We start from the raw sequence: 19,923 nt of genomic DNA on the forward strand, positions 1-19,923 counted from the left end.
ATTAAATGGTTCTTTAATTGCTTTATGTGATACGCTAACACAGACTGCTTGATGGTAGAAAGATCAGTTGCATCATGGATCAAATCCATAATCTCGTAGTCCCTGTAAAGAAAAAAAAAAATCTTAGACAAAAATCTTCTGTTGCCATGTTATTTAAGAACCTTGCAAGCAAAACGAAATTCACTCTGGCATTCTATTTTCATGCTATCTATAAATTACTTTCTGACACATTTCCTGAAATAAACAGAATGCACAAGGTCTGCCAGCTCTACACGTGTCCTTTTGGTGCAGTGGGTGAATATAACTACTGTTCCTGTAAGACAAGGCAGAAGTGAGACGTTACATGCCATGTGGGAGAGGCTGTTAACAAATTGGTGGAAATGGTTACGGTTTTCAACTTGTCAAGCATCATTTTCTTAGCTTGATGACACCTTGTAAGACCAATAAATAATTTATGGGGTATCTAAATGTTTCAAATAAGAGTTTAAGGACTGGAGGAAAGAGGTCTAGGGTCTCATAGTTAATCCTATTCGAGCAGCTTCTTATTAAAACAGCCCTCCACAAATTGATTACAGCTGCAATCCCTTTTAAGAAGGATTATTTAAAAATCCCAATTATAAAGACTATTTGTAAAGAGTAAAATACTTAGTGTCAGTTTTTCATGGAGACTGTGGCTTGACTCAGTTGGCAGAAGTAGGTTATCCTTTTCCAGCCTTTCTTAACAGGAGAATCTGCTCATAGTGATCATTTTAAACAGCAGCTTTAACACAGTAGCTGCAAGGAGGTTAGCTTATTTTCTTGTCATTTGTATTCCTTGGCTACCTCTGCTAGCCCCTATGTTGACCTTTGCCTCCTTTAGGTCCTTCCCCTCGACTTCATCTGACATATAGAGCAGATATTTGAAGTCCAACCTAATTCAGGACTTGGTCCTGAGAGCCTGTAATAGTGTTTCCCCCAAAAGGGCATCTCTGCCATTCTTACAACCTACAGTAACTGTAAGTGAATGTGACAGAAACAAGGAGATGTTATGGCAATGTTTTGCCTCATTTTAGGTGCCTAAGACCAGCTTTGAAAGGATTCTTTGGGCTGTTCTGGTGCCATAAGCCACAATAAATTGGCTGATGAAGATGGTTTTACAACTGCTTTGTGTCACTGGATGCACCAGCATGTGCAAAAGTGCATCACCATGCAAAAGATCTGGGGCAGGCCAGTGAACCTGATACAGTGCTCTTCATCCAGAAACATTTCTCTTATTCATATAACACACCTAGACTCCTGTAAGGAATAGTTTTCTTACATCGTGTTTGCATTTTTGACTAAGACTACCTGCCTCAGTTGTACTCACTCAAACAAGTAATGTGTCTTCTAAAACTTCAGTCACCAGAGCCTGTTGTTCAAACTACTCTGACAATGCTTATTTTCTTATGGCAGGCATGTTTGAAATAATGTATATTAAATAAATATTGAAGAACAGTCTTAGAAAGAGAGTTGGAAATTTGTAAACATGAGTACTTAATCAAGAAACTGAACACTCTGAGATCCAGTCAGGGACAGAAACATGCCCCATAGCTGTTTATCTAATCAAAATTAACCAAGTGCTTAAAGAGTAAATGCTTGTAATGAGCTGCTTGTGAATAAGCTGGCAACCATGAATAATTCTCTGAATACAAATACACATTCAAGGAAAAGCTAACCTGCTTCTGAGCAGTTAGGGAATAGAAAAACAAAAAACAGGTGGCATTTACCAAATAAATTATCTTTCACCCAGTTTTGCTGACCATGACAGGAGCGATAAAGACAAACAGTACTTCCTTTCATAGATAAAGAAAAAGGATAGCTGAGTAAGAAAGATGGTAGATTGGGCAACTTCTGTTGAGGTCTCCATTTAATCACACGCTCACCATTTTGTTCTAGTCTCATCGCTTTACCCTCATGTTTTATTCTGAGTACTTAGGGTCACATTTTTCAAGGCTGAAATCAACTCCAGTTAATTTTAGCAGGAGTTAAATGCAGGCTTTAGCATTCCTGTGTCTGCTTATGTATACACATTTGTTAATGTACATAGAGCAATTCCCTACTTCAGATGGGCATTGAGAGTGTGCATGTATTGAAGGCAGTGAAGCGTGTAAATAAAATACGTAAGATATCTGGCTAGATAGGCTGGTATCATGGGGTATTAACAGCTCTCCTACTAGGTATGTATGATAATAAGTACTGGATCACATCGTTCATGCTTGTGCTTATGCTCTCATTTATGTTTAATGATTGCATGAACACAGCAACATTTTTTTCATCAAACTAAAAAAGTCTGACTGTTGGAAGTCTTTTGAAGTGTGTATTTTATTTTGCTAGCATTTTCCAAGTAGGGTTAAAGGAAGGAACCCATTAAAACGGGTTATTTGTATTTATTTTTATTTTCTGAGGTTTTCTATGCTAGTTTACGAGAAGAAAGACCACTAATAAAGCTTTTAGCCTAGCATCTCATCACTACATGGACTGCCCTGTGGGCTTCTTTGTGCAGAGACATATACATCTCTGCACATATACATGTATCTATTTCACAGGGGTATCTAGTCATCATTCCTTTTACAGTAGTTTTAACTTTCTGCTACATGTGCCGAGCTGCAAAGTATTAAGCCCTATAATTCTTCAACCCTTTAGATGTGGTTTTCTGGGGGGGGAGGGCTGTAAATCCATGGTGGCAAACAAGAAAAGCCTGAAGCTGTGAGCAAACAGGAAACAAATGATCTCAATCCCAGAATGTAAACTGCCATTGACAGAGATGCATGAAAGAATCATAACAGGGAAACCTGCTGCAATTTTTCATCCAGTTACCAGCTGAATCGCTGCCATTACACTGAAGAAGCAAGCTGCCAGCCCAACACTGACATGGCAGAGTGCTTTAGATGTCATTGTGTGCACAAAGCAAGCATGTAGCCTGACTGGCATTTACTCCTTTTCATGCTTGCAGACTGATAATTATTGTGCACTGCCTCAAGCTTGCAATTAGAGGCCACCAAGAAACAAAAAATAGCTGAATTTCAAGATTAAACCTTTTGCGTGACTAGTCATATTTTCCCAGCATGGAATATGTTGTTGCCAGTGAAAACAGAAATCACCTATGCCACACTGTTACCAGATTAAGGGACATATTAGCTGCAGGAACAAATGGGGAATTTACATATAATGAAGAGTAATAATAACTGTCATTGTTACTGGTGACACAATTAGAGTTGATACTGACTCCTGTGTCACAATGCAGCTTTTAAGGGGGATGAGATAAAACACTGAGCTCCCGAGTACTTGTAATTATATATTCTATAGTAATTTTGCTGTACGGATATTCACTCTGTGTTTTGAGCGTATTCTGATTCCACTTTCCCAGCTTCCTCTCCTGTCTTCTAAAGCTTTGCAGTTTAAATTCATAGGAGGTATTTCTCATCTTGTTGTAGCATATTACATGAAAAATGTGCCCTGCGAAGCGCTTGCCCTGTTTCTCAGTTTCAGTGGTAAGCACCGTATATAAAGTTACTAAAGCATTAGAGAAACACTTAGGACAAAGTAGAATGCATAAAGAAGAAGCCAGTGAGGAATGCTGAAGAGAAGGTTTTGAGTGTTTCTTTTGCTCTCTTGTTTTGTGGCCAGTTGCTTTTTTAAGTTTTGTATAGAGATGGCTAAGGAAAGTTGCTTTGGAAAATCAGAGCTGCTCTGCAATAACAATCAAATCATTCTATATGTGGATGCATTTAGTGGAAGCATTTCATAAAAATACATTGGTTTCACTTCATGGAAGGTTTTGGGGGAAAAATGTAGGAAAAAGCACCCCAATAGGAACTTCTCAGTACACAGTTATGTGCCATTGGAAAGTGCTATGTTTAAAGTATAAAGTGCTATGTATAAAGTATATGTGACTGTATAAAGTCACATTTCCTATGTGACATAGGAAACTGCTATTGGCTCTGAAGGTGGTGTTTCTTCTGTAGTTATTTGAACAAGGACAAGTTCCACAAATACAGGAGAAAAAAAATGAAGAGTGTAGTTTCTGAAGGATGATCTATTGAGAGATGGTATTTTGTGGTTCAGGAGAATCTTACCAAGATAGAGTTGCTGTCTTGGAAGAATTGGAGAAAGTGGCCCTGCTCAGACTGCTAGGAATGACTGCACTTAGGTGAGAGCAAGCATCTAACTACTTTTAATAGATTGTACTTTACTTTTTAGAAGGCTTTGTGATCACTATATGTCACTGGATGCGAGCTGGGAAGATGTGTAGTGACTTTATGGGTGCAGTGGACCTGCTGAAAGGAGAAGTAGATATTTGGTCTGATACATCTGTTTCAGTCTTAGGTGTTTTTTGTTTGTTTGTTTGTTTTATCTTGTTCCTGCATCTTTCTGTCATCCTTTAGTAATGTTATGAGAGCATTCCCAGATCATAAGCTTTATGAACAGGAAAATGGTCATACGGGGATGTTGTGTAGCCATAAGTACGTGTTTGTGGATAGGTGTGTAAGAAACAAAGTAGAGTTTGGTCCTCAAGAGAAACCTTAACTGTATTACGCCTATTCACTAAGCCTTGTAGGATAACTTCAGTTATTTGGAGAGCTTGTACATATGTATTTTGTCTATCATCTGGTATTTTAATGTGATTATAAAAACATTTTGGAAAGTAGCTATAACTGGGGAAAAGTAGACGATGATGCACTTTGTTTGAGGCAACTGTTAAACATCTGCGAAGTCCACACTTTCCCCTCACTGGTGATCTATATTCTCCTTGCACAGGGTGCTTTTTTTCCCATTTAATTGCAGGGCTATAGCCAAGCATTGTCCTTTAACATACCAGCTATGAACCATCTACTCCTTTTTCTAAGCAGCAATGTCCCCCATTCAGCTTGCTGATCTTTTTGGCTCTTGTCCCCCAGGGATGGCAGAGTGCTCGTTTTCCCTTGCATGGCATTATGTCATGTATTGGTGGGATATCCTAGTGAATTCAGGAAAATCTCTGCTCCAGGACAGTCTGTAGCTATCAATGTAGCTATTGTAGCTATCAATAATGAAATGCTAATTCTTCATCGCAGGAAAACACTGCAGCCCCATTTTCAAATAGTGGAAAACCATGCTTGCTGAAGACCACATCATTCAACTTAGCATTAAGCTTAGTGACCAGCAGAGATCTGAACTGGAACCAAATCACTTTATATAATTATTCAATCACTTTATATAATTATTTTTCATATATAAAGCAATAGAACCATAGCAGGAACTCCATGTGTTATAAGCTTGTCACCTTACTAACTCTAAAGTTTTCTAAACCCGTTGTTCAAAATTGTGATCTCTTGCAGAATAAGCCAGTTCTTCCTACTTCATTTTCTCTTCAGATGGACAAATACAATGTCTATTTCAAAGTGCTAGAATTTTTATTCTATTTTCTATTTCTAGATTTCTATTCCTTTTGCAGTGTAAGTTTTCTTGATCTATAGGTATGCTTAAAGGAAGAAAAAATGAATGTTTGCTAAAATAGAGGACTATTTTTTGACTTGTGATTCTAAGGAAAGTTCTAATAATATTCCCTATCATTTATGCAGAAGCTATAAGAATAAAAAACTGGCAAACACCAGAGTAGCAGATCTTGTGGATTTGTCTATAGATTTTTGAGCAGCTGCTATTTTCAGCCTTTCTGTAAACCTCAAGGTTATTCTGTATGTTCAGCGAAAACTTTTGCTGCTCCTAGTGTTCAATTTGGTGTATTTTTTTTGTTATTACTTATTTTAAATGCATTGAGTTTACCTTTGCATTCGAGTCACATCCAATTCATTGTAATGGCTGACATCGTTTGCCATAAAATCCATATATGTACCTTGTAAATCTAAATGTACCCTACAGTAAGAGACGCACATGAAGTATGATCAGATGGACATATGAGCAGAATTAACTCCTTGAATAGTTACTTATACACATGAATATATGCAGTAATATATATCTATACAAATATAAATGTTCCTCACAAATAATCATAGACTCAAAGCATGAACAGCTCAAATAGAGTTTTTTGTACAACTTCTCTTTGGCTGCTCAAAATATTTAGCAAGCTTTTTCCCAGGCTTCTTTCTATCTCTTGCAAGGCACTTTTTGCCCATCTCCTGTTCTCACGAAGATTGTGTATAGCAGACTCAGCTATTCCAAGACTCATCAGCTTCCTGTCTCGACATCAGGCTTTTCCTTCTCCCTTTAGTCTTAAAAATGCACATTTCACTGTCATCCTGAAACTGCTTAGGGTATGGTCACACTTATAGCATCATAGTCCTTGGCAGCAGATGGGAAACTATGTTTCCCAGACTGAAGGAAAAACAGCAGATTTTCCATATGGAAGAAACATGGGAATAAAATTCCAGTTTCCAACTTGAGCAAGCTGTTCAGGAGAACCTGCCACCATAAGTCTTTCAAAATCAGGTGATGACTTTTCTCTGAAGATGCTGTCATGCACCCAGGAAAAAAAAAAAAAAAGACTTTTTCTTGATGGTCTTAGAGATCTGCTGTGAGGAAAGACGGCACATGGCTCCTAGTGATAACCCTTATACAATTCAGGAATCCAATAGTGTAAGACCAGTAAAAACTGATTGACTGTCATTTGGCAGACTTCTCAGAAGCATCAAGTGATGGAACTGCCAACTTTAATTGGTTGATGAAATGATATCCATTAGGGTAGCATCTCTTCAAATCACAGTAACCACACACTTTTCCAGGTAGTAAAGAATTCATGTTGAAGGTCCTTTGCTTGCCCATCACAGATACCCATACTTTCATGACCATGATTCACTTTACTAGCAGTGCTGTGTCCAGCCACACCTGAGCAATATAGCAAGTATACACAAAATCACAAGACTTTTCAGGCTTTAAGGAGAGATAAGAGCGATGGAAGCATGCGACCAGCTTTGAGGTACATTTGATGAATGAAAGTGGTATAGATCGCAACAAAATCTTTTTCAGAGTATAGTACTCTTTTAAAAATAAAGAAATCTTGGATTTGAAAAGTAACTGTGAAAATACCTTACAGTATTATTTGTTTATCGAGATCAGTTGTTTGTATGAACGCAAATTATTTCAGTTCTGTCCTCCCCCTTCTCCAGCAAGTAGTGACTGATGCATTGTCTGTCATGAATACTATATTTACTGACTAAAAAATACTTTAAGGTGTGGCCCCTGAAGGAAGCAGTTTGTAATTCAATATGTGTCCAAATAAAAATATAGATGTGTATGTATTTATACACATGGAGACCTAATTTTCATTTTAATTTATACTAAGATAGGTCCCACTGGAGCTGTAAAGTGAAGTTAGTTTGGGCCTGAATGCTTACTGGAAAAGACCCATTTTGTTTGAGAGCCTAGGCTTACTGCAATTCAATGGGATTTTGCTCATGATTTTAATAGGATTAAAATCTCACCCTTGCCATAATGTAAAATGGCTTTGATAGGAGGCAGATTCAGTCACATACAGTTATATATGTGGGTGTTTTTATGGTCAGAGTTACTTTGAGTGTACTAATATTTCAGTTCTACTGGCTTCAAGTTCTTGTATCTCTAAACTGAATTTTGCATACTGTTTGGAGTAAATTGCAAGGTTTTTATCCATGGCACTGACTTTATTGTTCTGCTAGGATGTCTTCTTTTGTCATAAAAACAATAACTTGGTGTAAGTAGTACTTTTTAGGTTTACTAATCAGACAGATTAATTGTATCTTTTAATCTGGGTCAATCTGCTCTTGCTTATTATAATTTGGCTCCAAATCCCCCCAGAAGAGGAATTATTTGCAAATAATTTAGTGGCAGAATCACCCTCATATAAACACTACGAGAACTACTGAAAGGCCTAACAAAAGCTGCCTAGAATTTTGAATCCCAATGACCAATATGTTTCCTAAAAGGAATTTTCTGCTTTCTTTAAACCTTGGAGTGAACATGAATATGTGTGTGTGTATGTATGAGTTTTCACATGAACACATGAAAAGAGTGGATAAACAGGGAATGGGGTCTTTCCCATATTTACAAAGCTAAGAATGTCTAGACAGGGCACTTTTCCTTCTTCAATCTACCAACTAAACTTAGAAAGAGCATACTAATATTCAAATTTTATCTTAGCCACCATGTGTATACAATCCCTGCTTAGATTGCTAACCAGGGTGATTATTGCTGTCTGAAGCTGTTAATGTTTTGGTTGGATGTTTGTCTTCTCGAAAATGGACTGAAACATTTTTCCCTATAGGCTACTGAATTTTCATTGCATGTTAACTGGTTAGGTTATTTTCCAACTCCTCCACAATCAAGTATTGAGAGAAAGTAGCTACTGTGAAAAAAGAATATGCAAATTTTTCATGGAATCTTTGATGTTTATTTGATACCAAGAGGTTGTGGTGTTTGGTTGGTTGGTTTTGGTTTGGTCTGATTTTTTTATTTTTATTTTTATTTTTATTTTTTATACTCATTTGGAGGAACTCTTTTTATACCTTGGGGTCTAGAACTGGATGTACATTGTAACCAGAACAGGGCATCCACTCTCAGGGAGCAGTAATTTTATAATATCAACATAAGAAAGCTTCCAAATAAGCTTGCAAAAATGGCTGTTCTCACCAGTTTATAAATGTTGTCATACCTGCAGGAAGTAGATGTTTTCTTCAGATTGAAGGATGGTTTTAAAGTCCAGCAGTGTAAAGAAATGTATTAGAAACACAGGCTAGACTGTTATCAATAGGCAAAAGATAGTCCAAAATTACGCCTACAGTGTCACAGATGCCCTCTCAATAAGAGGAGCTCTTGACAAAATGTGCTTTAACATAGTTTATGTATTCCTGGGGAATAGAATATTGAAAGGGCTTTTTTGAAAAATACAGTGTAAGAGACTAGCTCATTTGGGTAGAGAGAATGTTTAAAAATGCAGCCGCATGCAGATTCTTAAGGAGCTACAACTGACAATTGAAGAGGAAACCTAAAACAAGATTACAAAAATTAATCAGATGGCACAGAATGGTTGACATTAATGTGTACTTCTTTGTTTTGAAACTAGACTGTGGAGGAGTTTTCTTATACAGAAAAATCTCATCTACCTGTACTTGTCTCCTTGCATAGTCAAATATTTTGTGAGACAGATCAAAAACCCTCTGTGACAAGCTCATTCCCACGCTTCTCCTTTTTAACCTGCTTTTTTTATTGGGTTTCTTCTGTTTTCCTGGAGGCTTTTTCAGATAAAGGAAGCTGTGCTTGAAATCTATTTCAGTAGCTATATACCTTTTGGGCAAAATCAATATTTAAATGAAATATGGAAATGAAATTTAAAAATATCAAGGGATGGGATAAGACAAGTTCCAGTAGGCTGTAAAATAAGTTTGCGAGCAGGGAAGTAGTGTTGACATTGACTTTGGATGAAGCACTCATGATGAGGAGGTTCCGGGATGAACTATTGCTGTATAAACTCTGAGGTGCATTCTGTAATGGTATCAGTGATTTCTCTCATGCTCCATTCTTACATTACAAAGAATGTGATATTTGTGGGAAAGAACTTTGGTCACTATAAAAAAAAATGTAATGTGACTGGATGTGCTGTATTTTTTTCTCTCACACTGAATAAGAAAAAATAATATAATTGAGCATCAAATTTGGATGGAGAGGCTTTCTCTGTTAAGCAGGATTTCATTATCTGTGTGTATAGACCCAAATGCTATGTTGTTATGTCTAGAGCAAGAATTTTTCCCTTAACAAGTAATAATCTACCTCATGTCTTATCAGCATAAACCAGTTATGCTGTGAAAATGTTCTCTGTTCTAGCATATGTATTCATTACCCCAGTAATGAACCAGTAACTGAACATGCTTATGAACTGAGTCCTGGAATAATGTCATACCTGTGTTGCTCTTTGGAAAACCCCTGTGATGACATGTAAGAAGGTAGTGAGAATGAAAGTAGACTATTTAATAGTTCACAATGAAGCTAGTAGCAAATTAGATACTGAATTCAATTGTGCTTATTAAGGCCTATTTATCCTAAGAGTACTATCCATGCCAAGACTTACTTCAGAAGGGAAGAGGAGACATCAAGTCCCTCTATTAACCCAGAGACACAAATTTAGGAAAACTAAGTTTAAATAACAAAAATGCATACCAAAGTAAAATAATATAATTTAAACTCTAAGGGTTGGAGGATTGCTACACTAACTTGCTTTTCTTTTCCTGCTAACTTTCTGTCATGCAATTTATGCTCCTCTGCAGATAATATTGACTGGATCCCAGACTTATCATGGAGCAGAGTACTATGGAGCATAAGAGGGGGCATCCAAGACATCATGTATACATCACATCTCTATGTTCAGTCTCTTCTTTCACATATGCACACTTATATGATTTTCCTCTTTACACTTACAGAAGAAATATTAGTTTGTTACAATTCAAATGTGATGTGCATAACAAATGTGCTAATGACTTTCTTCAATGGGGAATGTTTGCCTCTCTTAAGTTCACTCATTGCCACACCACTTCCATTCAAGGTCTTCAAAGTCTCGCTTATCAGAGAATCTGTTCTTTCCTTCTGATGAACTATTCTTCTATAATCTGAGTTTGGACAATATTTGGAAGTGTTTTAAAAGATTCCTTTTTTTTTTTTTTTTTATCACTGCATAAATACCCAACTTAAATAACCATTGGATATTATCATCATGTATTTTTACAAATATTTCTTTGTTCAGATAAGTGTATGTACACCAATAGTGCACATACATTAGCCTATATAAAAAGCTGTACAAGTGGCAGACATGCTGTCTACCATATAATTTGTTCTAATAACTGACGATAGCCAAATACAAGGACTGCACAACTATGCTAATTAACATGTACTGTGTGCAACAGCCGTCAGTCAGGGGTGAATCTCTGTTTGTGAAATTGTCTTTCTTGATTTTTTTTTTTATTATTATTTTTTTAATCTACCTTTCCATTTACAGGTTTTCTTTTATCCAGTGATCTCAATAAAACTATTTTCATGCCTTAACTCATGCAAGTAGTTTCTTAACTTATAAATGGTACATCTGCCAGTTAGTAAGTGAGGCATTGCTGGGTGTGAATATTGATGCCCACTGGTCAGCCCATAGGATTACATTCAAAACAACCTGTAATGCAAGTGTAATCAGTCTGCTTTCAGTGATAAAGAAACTGAAGCTCCAGACAATTGGTTGATGTGTTCATCAAAGGGGTTGTCTTCCAAGAAGTGTTGAAGTTTGGAGAACACTGGTTTCTCTTCTCCCATGTCATTGTCTTGTCCCAGCCTCAAGCTCTAGTTCATCCATTACCTCTTCCCTTATGCTGATCCAGAAGATGATGCTCCCCTACTTGTTGTAAATGTATTGACAAACATATAGATATAATTGTCCTGCTATGTTAATAATGGTATTTAAATGAATTAGAAAACGCTGTTTTTCTCATCCATAACTGGGTACAACTTGTGTTATATATTCCATAAAGCTGAACATGGTGCAGCTTTAATTTATGCATCTGCTCTATGTAAATGTCCATTTCTGCAGAAAGGTAAATATATATGGTATATGTATACATGTGTTCTTTTGGAAAAGGCTTATCAGTAAAGTCATGGCCTCATATTGAAAATAAACACCTGGTTCATCATGAGTACTTCTTAAAAACTGTAGTTACTTGAGACAGAAAACTGTTTATATTGTAACCAGAGGCTGGTGTAGTTTTTAAACAAAACTCATGTTGATTTCCATGGAGTTTCTGTGGACATTTAAAAATGTCATTTAATATCATATTGTGGTTGTTTATTGTCGTTAGGAACTCACAAGGATGAAACCAAGGGATTCAAAGTAAAATCAGATAAATATTCCTTAGAAAATGCTTCTAAACTTCAAAGAATTCCTTTTTAAAATTACTTTATCAATTTGTCTTTCAAAATACCAAATATAATATAAAATTGTAATCTTATTACAGGTTTCTATAGTATGAATTTATGTGTGTATTTTGAAAGTGTCTATTGCTAGCTAAGTAACAATATTTGGTATTACCCGCATTTTAAAAAATTGCATCTTTAATAATTATCTGATTATAAGTACATCAGGCAGGAAAATGCTGCTAATATCTTGCTATTAACAGGTGGATCAGCTGGATCAGTTCTGAGTATGATTAGTATCGTGTTTCCATCTGAAGGAATCTCATTCCATTTACTGTATTTTCTCTCTTCAATGTACATCTCTCTCTACAATCTATAGAAGTGCTATTTTGTTTCACTTGTGATGTACTCTTGAATTTGCTTTTTAACTATATACAATCAATCCAATGCAACTTCTGCGTCGTTTCTGAAATCATTTTGACTGTGATGCCCTGATATCTCTGTCTCTCATCCAAAATGTTGGTCTTTGGCTTGTAAGGTGTTACAGCTGCCATTGTCAGGAGGGTTGAAGGCTGCACAGTATTACTGTTTCTCTGTGGTGGCAACAGTCTTCACAGCAGACATACTACTTTCTTTGAAGAGTGGCAGGCAAGTTTCGCTTTTCTCTTTGCATGATTACAGTTATTTTTACTGTAGCAGAGTACCCTTGAATATTACAGGTTTCTTTTGAGTTGATAATTTTCATGATTCCCAGATACTTGTGAAGTATGTCCCAATTAAATCAAGTGCATATTGCTTAAATTCTGGATACATTGTGCAGTGTATGTCTTTACCCAATGAATTCTAGAGAAGATAATATGAACTTTTTGAAATATACCCTCTTGAAGGGCTTATTCAAAAAGATCGGTTTCCTTTCTTCTGTTCAGACCATTGCTGTGAGTGTACAGAACATGTTACAAGGCTTATCACTGGTAAGAATCAACAGCAATTCAAAGGAACGTACACATTTAATTGCAATTCTTTCCACAAGTGTCATCTTAGAATGGTAAAAAAAAAATCTCTTAGCCAGTGCACGCAATTTCAGACTTGCCCCAAATACCTCCTCTTGAATTAGGTGTTAAATGCTTTGCCTATCAGTTGACAATTATATCTCTTATAGATACAGCATCTGCTGTAACCATGAGAGGAAGAATATATCTAAGTTTATGAGCTTGACTTTAGAATGAACAAATTTGAAATTGAGAAAAGTTACTAAAATCCTTCCTTTGTGGGTATGTTTTCAACTGATTCTGTAATTCCTTTGAGGCTGTGTATGAGTGAATATAAAGTTCAGACAGAACACTCTTCTGTTCGCAAGCACATATATTGAAAAGAGAGCATGATGTAGACAGGGATGGCTGAAGTGAGCTACACATCACAGCAATGAGGTGCACCTTTTCCTCTGAACCTTTTTTCTGCTAAGGGGCAAAATAATCTGGTGATTACACAATAACGTCATCATTCACATACAATTTCTTTTTTTTTTCTCTGCTGAGAGCTAGTTCATCTTTATTATTATTAATAATATTAATAACAGTATTAATATTAATATTTTATCTTTCTGCCTATGCATGAAGCATGGTGGACCTGCATTTTTCTGTGCGGTGTTATTCTCATTTGCTTTTTAGATACAGAAATCTGGATTTCTTTAAAGAGAAGTTTATACTGATAGAATCTTTGGATGGTGTAAATCTGCCAGTTGTATGAGCTCCTCTTACAATAGCACAGACAGTGTGTATAAAGCAAATACAGAAGTTGTAGATTTTTCATCAAAGCTTGTAGAAAAAATATTTTTAGGATCTTTAATGTCTGTAGCTCTCCCACCTAGCATCTCCTCCAGAGGGTTGATTACTGCACTGTGATAGACGCCTTAGAAAAACCCAAGACAGATAAGATAGATCTAATTTCTAACCCTGACATCTCTGCCACCCCTTCATTACTCTTCTTTAGAGTTCTTGCTATGCCCTGTGAAAGCAAATGTGTCAGTTACATCTGCAATTTCTATCAGAGGGGGGAAAAACCGTTGTCTATTAACATCAGAGCTATTAAAAAGTGGAGCAGATTGTGTACAGCTCAGAATCAGGTGAATAATCCATCTGACAGGAGAGGATCGGTCTACCTGTTTTTCAGTGAGTGCCAGCTTTGTTAAGTAACATTTTTCACCACAGAAAAACAATCAGCCTTGGATCAATAAACCCCAGAATGGATTTACAATATCCACTTGGAATAGATTTTGGCTGCATCTATTCGTGGTGTCTCAGTTACAATCACATATCCACTTAGCCATCTCCTTAGGCACTAATCAAGTCATCTCTCCTTTCCTGGTTCTTTTTCTTTCATCAACTTTCTACTGTAAAGTTAATTTTAAAGAAGAAAGGAAAGGAAGAATGGTATCTGTTCTGTTGCTGCTGTTCATTTTAAGCACATATTTCATAACTATAGAGTGAAAAGGTCGTCTTCCTCCCCTCTTTGGGCAGCACAGGGAATGTTTGAAATCATGCAGCCTTTGTTTTGTAATAAAAAAATTGTGTGTCCGTGTGCACCCCTCCTTATCAGCACAGTGACTCTCAGTTGGTAACTTATAAATGTACGAGAGCATCTCGAAACACATTTTGAAGAGAAAAGAGAGCAGGGTGGGGTGAGAGAAAAAAGAGGAGAGAAAGAGCGACTCATCTAAAGTTACACCAGCATCTTTAACAGCTGTGCGCATATTAAAGGAAGTAATGGGGGAGTGAAGGTACTGCATATTTCAAAGCTGAACTGTTGCAGTAACAATAAGAAAGGGGGGATGTTGTGCAGAGTTAGCCAAGTGTTTGAAGTACATTACCGTAAGCCAAACCAATGAAGTGGACAAGATTTCTAGCATGTTGCAGTGGTGCCTCTGCGTACTTAATAACAGATGTTTGGTCTCTCTAGGCAGATAATTGTCCTGCTGTAAGGTTGGCTTGACCTGTGTGAGCAATACTGTGTACAGCACTGAAGCAGTAACAAATGATCATAGCTTTTCTCTTTTTACTGGTAGAATGCTTAGCCACGCTTCCTTTTAAGCACATAATTACTCCAAAGCAACTGGAGCCCATACATCCTCCTTGCCTAATGGCTCTGAAGCCATTTTGCTATAATTTATGGGGACAGGGTTCAAAGTTTTAATAATATTTGGATAATATCATTGCCAAAATGTCTTTGAGCTGTGATGAATAGAATGAGAGTGGGCACATTTCGATTCTGTGCATGACAGTGCGAGTGTTAACAGCACCATACTTTGTTCAACCTTTATGGAAACATTCACGAACCAGTTTGCTCATGAATTATAGATATGAGCATGAAGAATTATAAACAGCAGTGGAAAACATACAGGGTTGCTTGTTCATAAGGAACTGTCCTGTTAGTGGCTTTCCTTTATGCAGATAAATGAATTGCAGGGAATACAAAAATGGTTTAAATAAACCCTTAGCAGATAATGTATTAGCACATCAACATAAAATACGCATACACTGTGGCATGCTTTTGGATATTTATGTTTATACTCTCTGCTCAAGTGGCTCACTGATTTTTTGGCTTCCTATCATTCACCTAATAATTTCAGCATCCTAACTGCACCTCTGGGTATGTTTATCTGACAATCCAAGCTGTTCTTTGCTTTATGTTGCTTGCTGAAATTGGCTTACCAATTTGCTCTGTGAGTCGCTTCAGTGTATGATAGGTTAATGATGTTAATCAAAGCTAAATAAGAGTAGACATGATCCTTTCATTGAAGACATAGGCCAGCCGAGGCCAGAAATTGCTAGCATTGATGGAGCAAACAAGCCTATTGGGTAGTTGATATGGGAACACAAAAATAACATCAAAATCATGAGTCACTAAAGTACATCTAGAGCTTAATCCAAAGCCTGTTCAAGTCTATAGGAGGCTCTACTGATTTCAGTAAGATTTAGGCCAGGCTTATAAAATCCTGCATTATGTGGCTAGGAATATTTTTTCCATTTTGCTTGATAGAATATAAAACCTATCATGAACAAACTAGCTAAATTCTGTAGATAATTCATCCATGAGAGGTTAAGGATTTGATAAACAAAGGACACAAGTATTTGTCATTACACAGATGATACAGAAATGCTGACTTTCTCCATGTGTAACAGCTGCTCTCAATGATAAACAAAAAGAAATACAAATATGAACAAGAATGATTTAAAATGTTTCCAACAGTGGTGGTAGCTAGGAACAATTTAATAAATAGTCTCTCTTTAATTCCATTCAATGATATTCAAGCGATGCTTCGTTTAATCAAAGAGGCGTTTGATTACAGAAATAATCAGCTGACAAAGTCCCAATTCAGGCTGACCGCTAAGTATGCACATGGATAGCTGTATGTGACATTTGTGAGGTTTGATTTTTATTTCTGCGAAACTATTAGGATGGCCTTAATTACAATGGTTTGATTTCACATTTGATAGCCTTACATGAAAATCTTCATGTTTATTATGAAATGTTTATGTTCATTTCTTGAAGGTTCTTTTAAATATAAGCTGTAATTGGCTTGTTGTGTAAACATTTTTTTTCTCAATGGGTTGAACAGTGTCCACCAATTAAAATTATTTTGTCTGATTAAACTGAGGCCTAAAGATACCATGAACTTCCACAGTTATTAATATATATATACGTGAACTAATATCTGTGGAACTCAATCAGTCTTCCAGTTTTCAAAGACAAGCAAGTAATCATAAAAATAAATAAATAAACAAACAAATAAATAAGTGGACGGGTAGCTCCTGTGGTTATCTTAAAATAATTTATGCATCCTTTAATTCTGTTGTTGACAAAGTCTTTAAAACTAGGTATATTTCTGTATTGGGTTATCACCGGAAGATGAAAGTATGTATTTATTCTCTTTCCTAATTCTTTTCCTCCTTCAACTACAAAGAGAGTCTGGAAACCTTCAGAAGTTAAAAATACAACATCTCTGTTTTTTTCTTAATTGATTTCTGGAAAAACTGTGATCCCTAAGAATGAATTGAGAGACAGGAATGATAAAGGCAGAACTAGTTTTACATTTTGAACAATTCCAACAAGGGGCTGAATATTCAACAACTGATAGACCAAATAACAAGTTGTTAACTTCATAATGCACAGTCACAGAGTACATATGTGTCACTTTGAGCAAAGATTGAAAAGACATTAGAATTAGAGATTTAACAGTCAGTTTTGATTAAATCAAAACAATCAGAGTGGTTGCGTTTGCAACAGAATTAGATTTTAAAAATCTAGACTCTGAATACTTTGCCAGGCCTCACAGCTTAAGCTTATTCAGAGATGAAATTTTAAGGGGCTACCTTTGAAAAATATATATTGTGGGATAGTTGGGGACTCTTCTGGCAAATGATGATGTATGTTCAATTATTCTGCCTCCTTTCCGTGACTTAGAACAGTTGCAATAGCCACAAAAATGCTGCTGTTTGCTTTGTTGTACAAAGAATACTTAAAAGTCAGGTCACAGGAAATGCTGTATTTTAGGTCATGTTTGATAGCTATGCACAGTGGAATAAAAAAGGAACACAGCGCCATATTATCCTTTTCTGTAACCTGAAAATATTTTAATTGCATCAGTAGATTGAAACCATATTCAGATCTCTTGCTTTTTCTCCTTTTTTATTAATTTGCTTACAATTTGTCGTGACCTTGACTTGATCAAATATGTTCAGTCCTCACACACACCACAAAACACAGCTATGTCCATCCCAGGACAGCGTGGGAAAAAAAGACAAAAAGATGATACATCGGTATAGGAGCCTGAAAGCCTCAAAAATGTCTAATCAGAAGCCTAAGGAAAGTCATCAGAATACTACACCAAGGTGTATTAGTGCAGCTCAGTGGTCCATAAGCTTCCATGAAAGGCTAATTTAACTCATTCATGGGCCAAAGCGTATCATCCCACCTCCACTGCCTGCCTGGGAGACACGCATGTGCTTCTGTCCCTAGATCTCACAGAGTTCATGAACAATAAGTAATGCCTTGCAAACCTTTAAGCTCTGTGGGTCATGGTATATGATGCTTTTTGATTGACATTACAAGTTTATCCAAAACCTCAATGCTGAAGGTAATTTGGCTTGAAATCTTCTGAGAATTCTCATAAAATTTGCAAAGCTTACTAGCTTTGATTTGAGAGGCAGTATACCTGAATACAACCAAGCGGAAGAATTCCCTCATTGGGAAAGATCCCAGCATACATGATGGGCTGAAGATTTTGTAGAGTCAAACTTCTCTCCATGCTTATAAGCATTTAGGAAATGACCATCTAATTTGACAGTTTGTAGATCATGAACGTGCTAAAGATTATCCCAGAACAACACATAGAAAAATGTTCAAGGAGATTTTTTTTTGTTTTGTTCCCATTCATCTCTTTTCATCCTCCCATTGCACTGTACTTCTACCCCTGAAAACTGGTGCTGTAAATTCATTGCACCAAGAGAATTCCAGCCTTCTTCGGTGTTTAATGCTGGCAGATGCTGAACTTTTGGGAAGACTTTAAAGTATTTTTATTTAGGCTTAGTTAAATTTAGCTAATCTAATTTTGCCTAATCTAAATTGCCTAATCTAAATGATACACTTCTCCAGGTATACTTCTAATCCTGTTTATCACCTCCTAGTGCACTGGAATTTGAACTGACCTGCTTCCTGTAGATGAATGGGAGCTCTATTCGATCACCCTGTCCTTTAATTTGGCTCTCCCACCTAGAACAATGGGTGATTAACACAAGTCAAAACACGAGCATAAAGGGAAAAGGCAGCACAGCCCGCGTTGGTGCAGCTGCTCAACTGCACCGTTTGCCTGCTGTGTAGCAGCATGTTACGGTCACGGCCAAGCCTTGATCTTCTCTCTCTCTGTGTCAGTACTCCAAGGATCCATGCTCTAAGCAGCACGGATCACACAATTATACATTGTTGGAGAACTTCAGTGTCACTTCTAAGCAATACATAGTCTGCAACTTGAAACAAAAGTGAATTAAACAGAACTACACAAGTGATGTTTAAGTATTTTTTTTGTTGTTGTTTTGTTTTTTATTATTCATACTGCTGCTTTTATTACCACTGATGCTCTTTTTTTCTAAGTTACTGAAATGCCTGTCTGCCTGTTTGTCAGACATTTCAGTTTCATGGTGTTTTTTTTTGTTTTGTTTTGTTTTGTTTGGTTTGTTTTTTTTTTTTTGTTTTTTTTTTTTTTTTTTTTCCATTTTTATCTTGATTGTAGTGCCAGCATAATATCTCATCAGGCTGCACTTTCTTTAGAATAGAATAGAATATGTTTGAAATCTTACTTGAGAAGATTTTCACTTTGATTCTGGAAAAGCAAAATTATCCTATACTTCTTTGCATATAATTCTTAGAAAGTTGTTCCAATGAAATTCATTCTGGTGCTGGCCCAAAGCCATACAATATCAATGAAGTGAAATTCATTGATTTAAATGACTTTGAATCAGACTTAGGGAAGTGAATGTGAAGCACTGGCATGATGGAGACATTTCTAAACCCTAATGGGGAAAAAAAAAAAGAAAAAAAAAGAAAAAAAAGGTGCTATTTAAGAGGGATGAAGACATGAAGCTGTCTAAAGTTTACTTTCAAAACTTATAAAATGTGCTGGGGAACAAGAACGTTCTGTTGGTACTGACTACAGAAGTTTCCAAACAGATCAGTGGTCCGGCCTCCAAGGCAGATTCCTTGTCAGCTGCATTAACAGTAAGGTGCGGTCTGTCGCAGCAAGTTTGTTGTCTCAGTCTTGCAAAAGATTTGATCACAGACTTAACTGTGCTTCTGAATACCAAAGTATTCAGTTTATCAGCAAGCCTGGTCTGCTGCTTTGAAAATATTGTGGATCAACTTCACAGTTTTCTTTTCCAGTCTCTGCAAGAGAGGATATAATGCTTCTAGCTTAGGAAAAACCCAAGACTGCTAAGGGCAGTCAGTATATAGTTTTCCCTTCCATTAGCAATCCTTGGATAGAGCCCTTGATTTTCCTTC

The sequence above is a fragment of the Netta rufina genome (genome assembly GCF_964035555.1).
Source record: "Netta rufina genome assembly, chromosome: 13".
Classification (NCBI taxonomy): domain Eukaryota; kingdom Metazoa; phylum Chordata; class Aves; order Anseriformes; family Anatidae; genus Netta; species Netta rufina.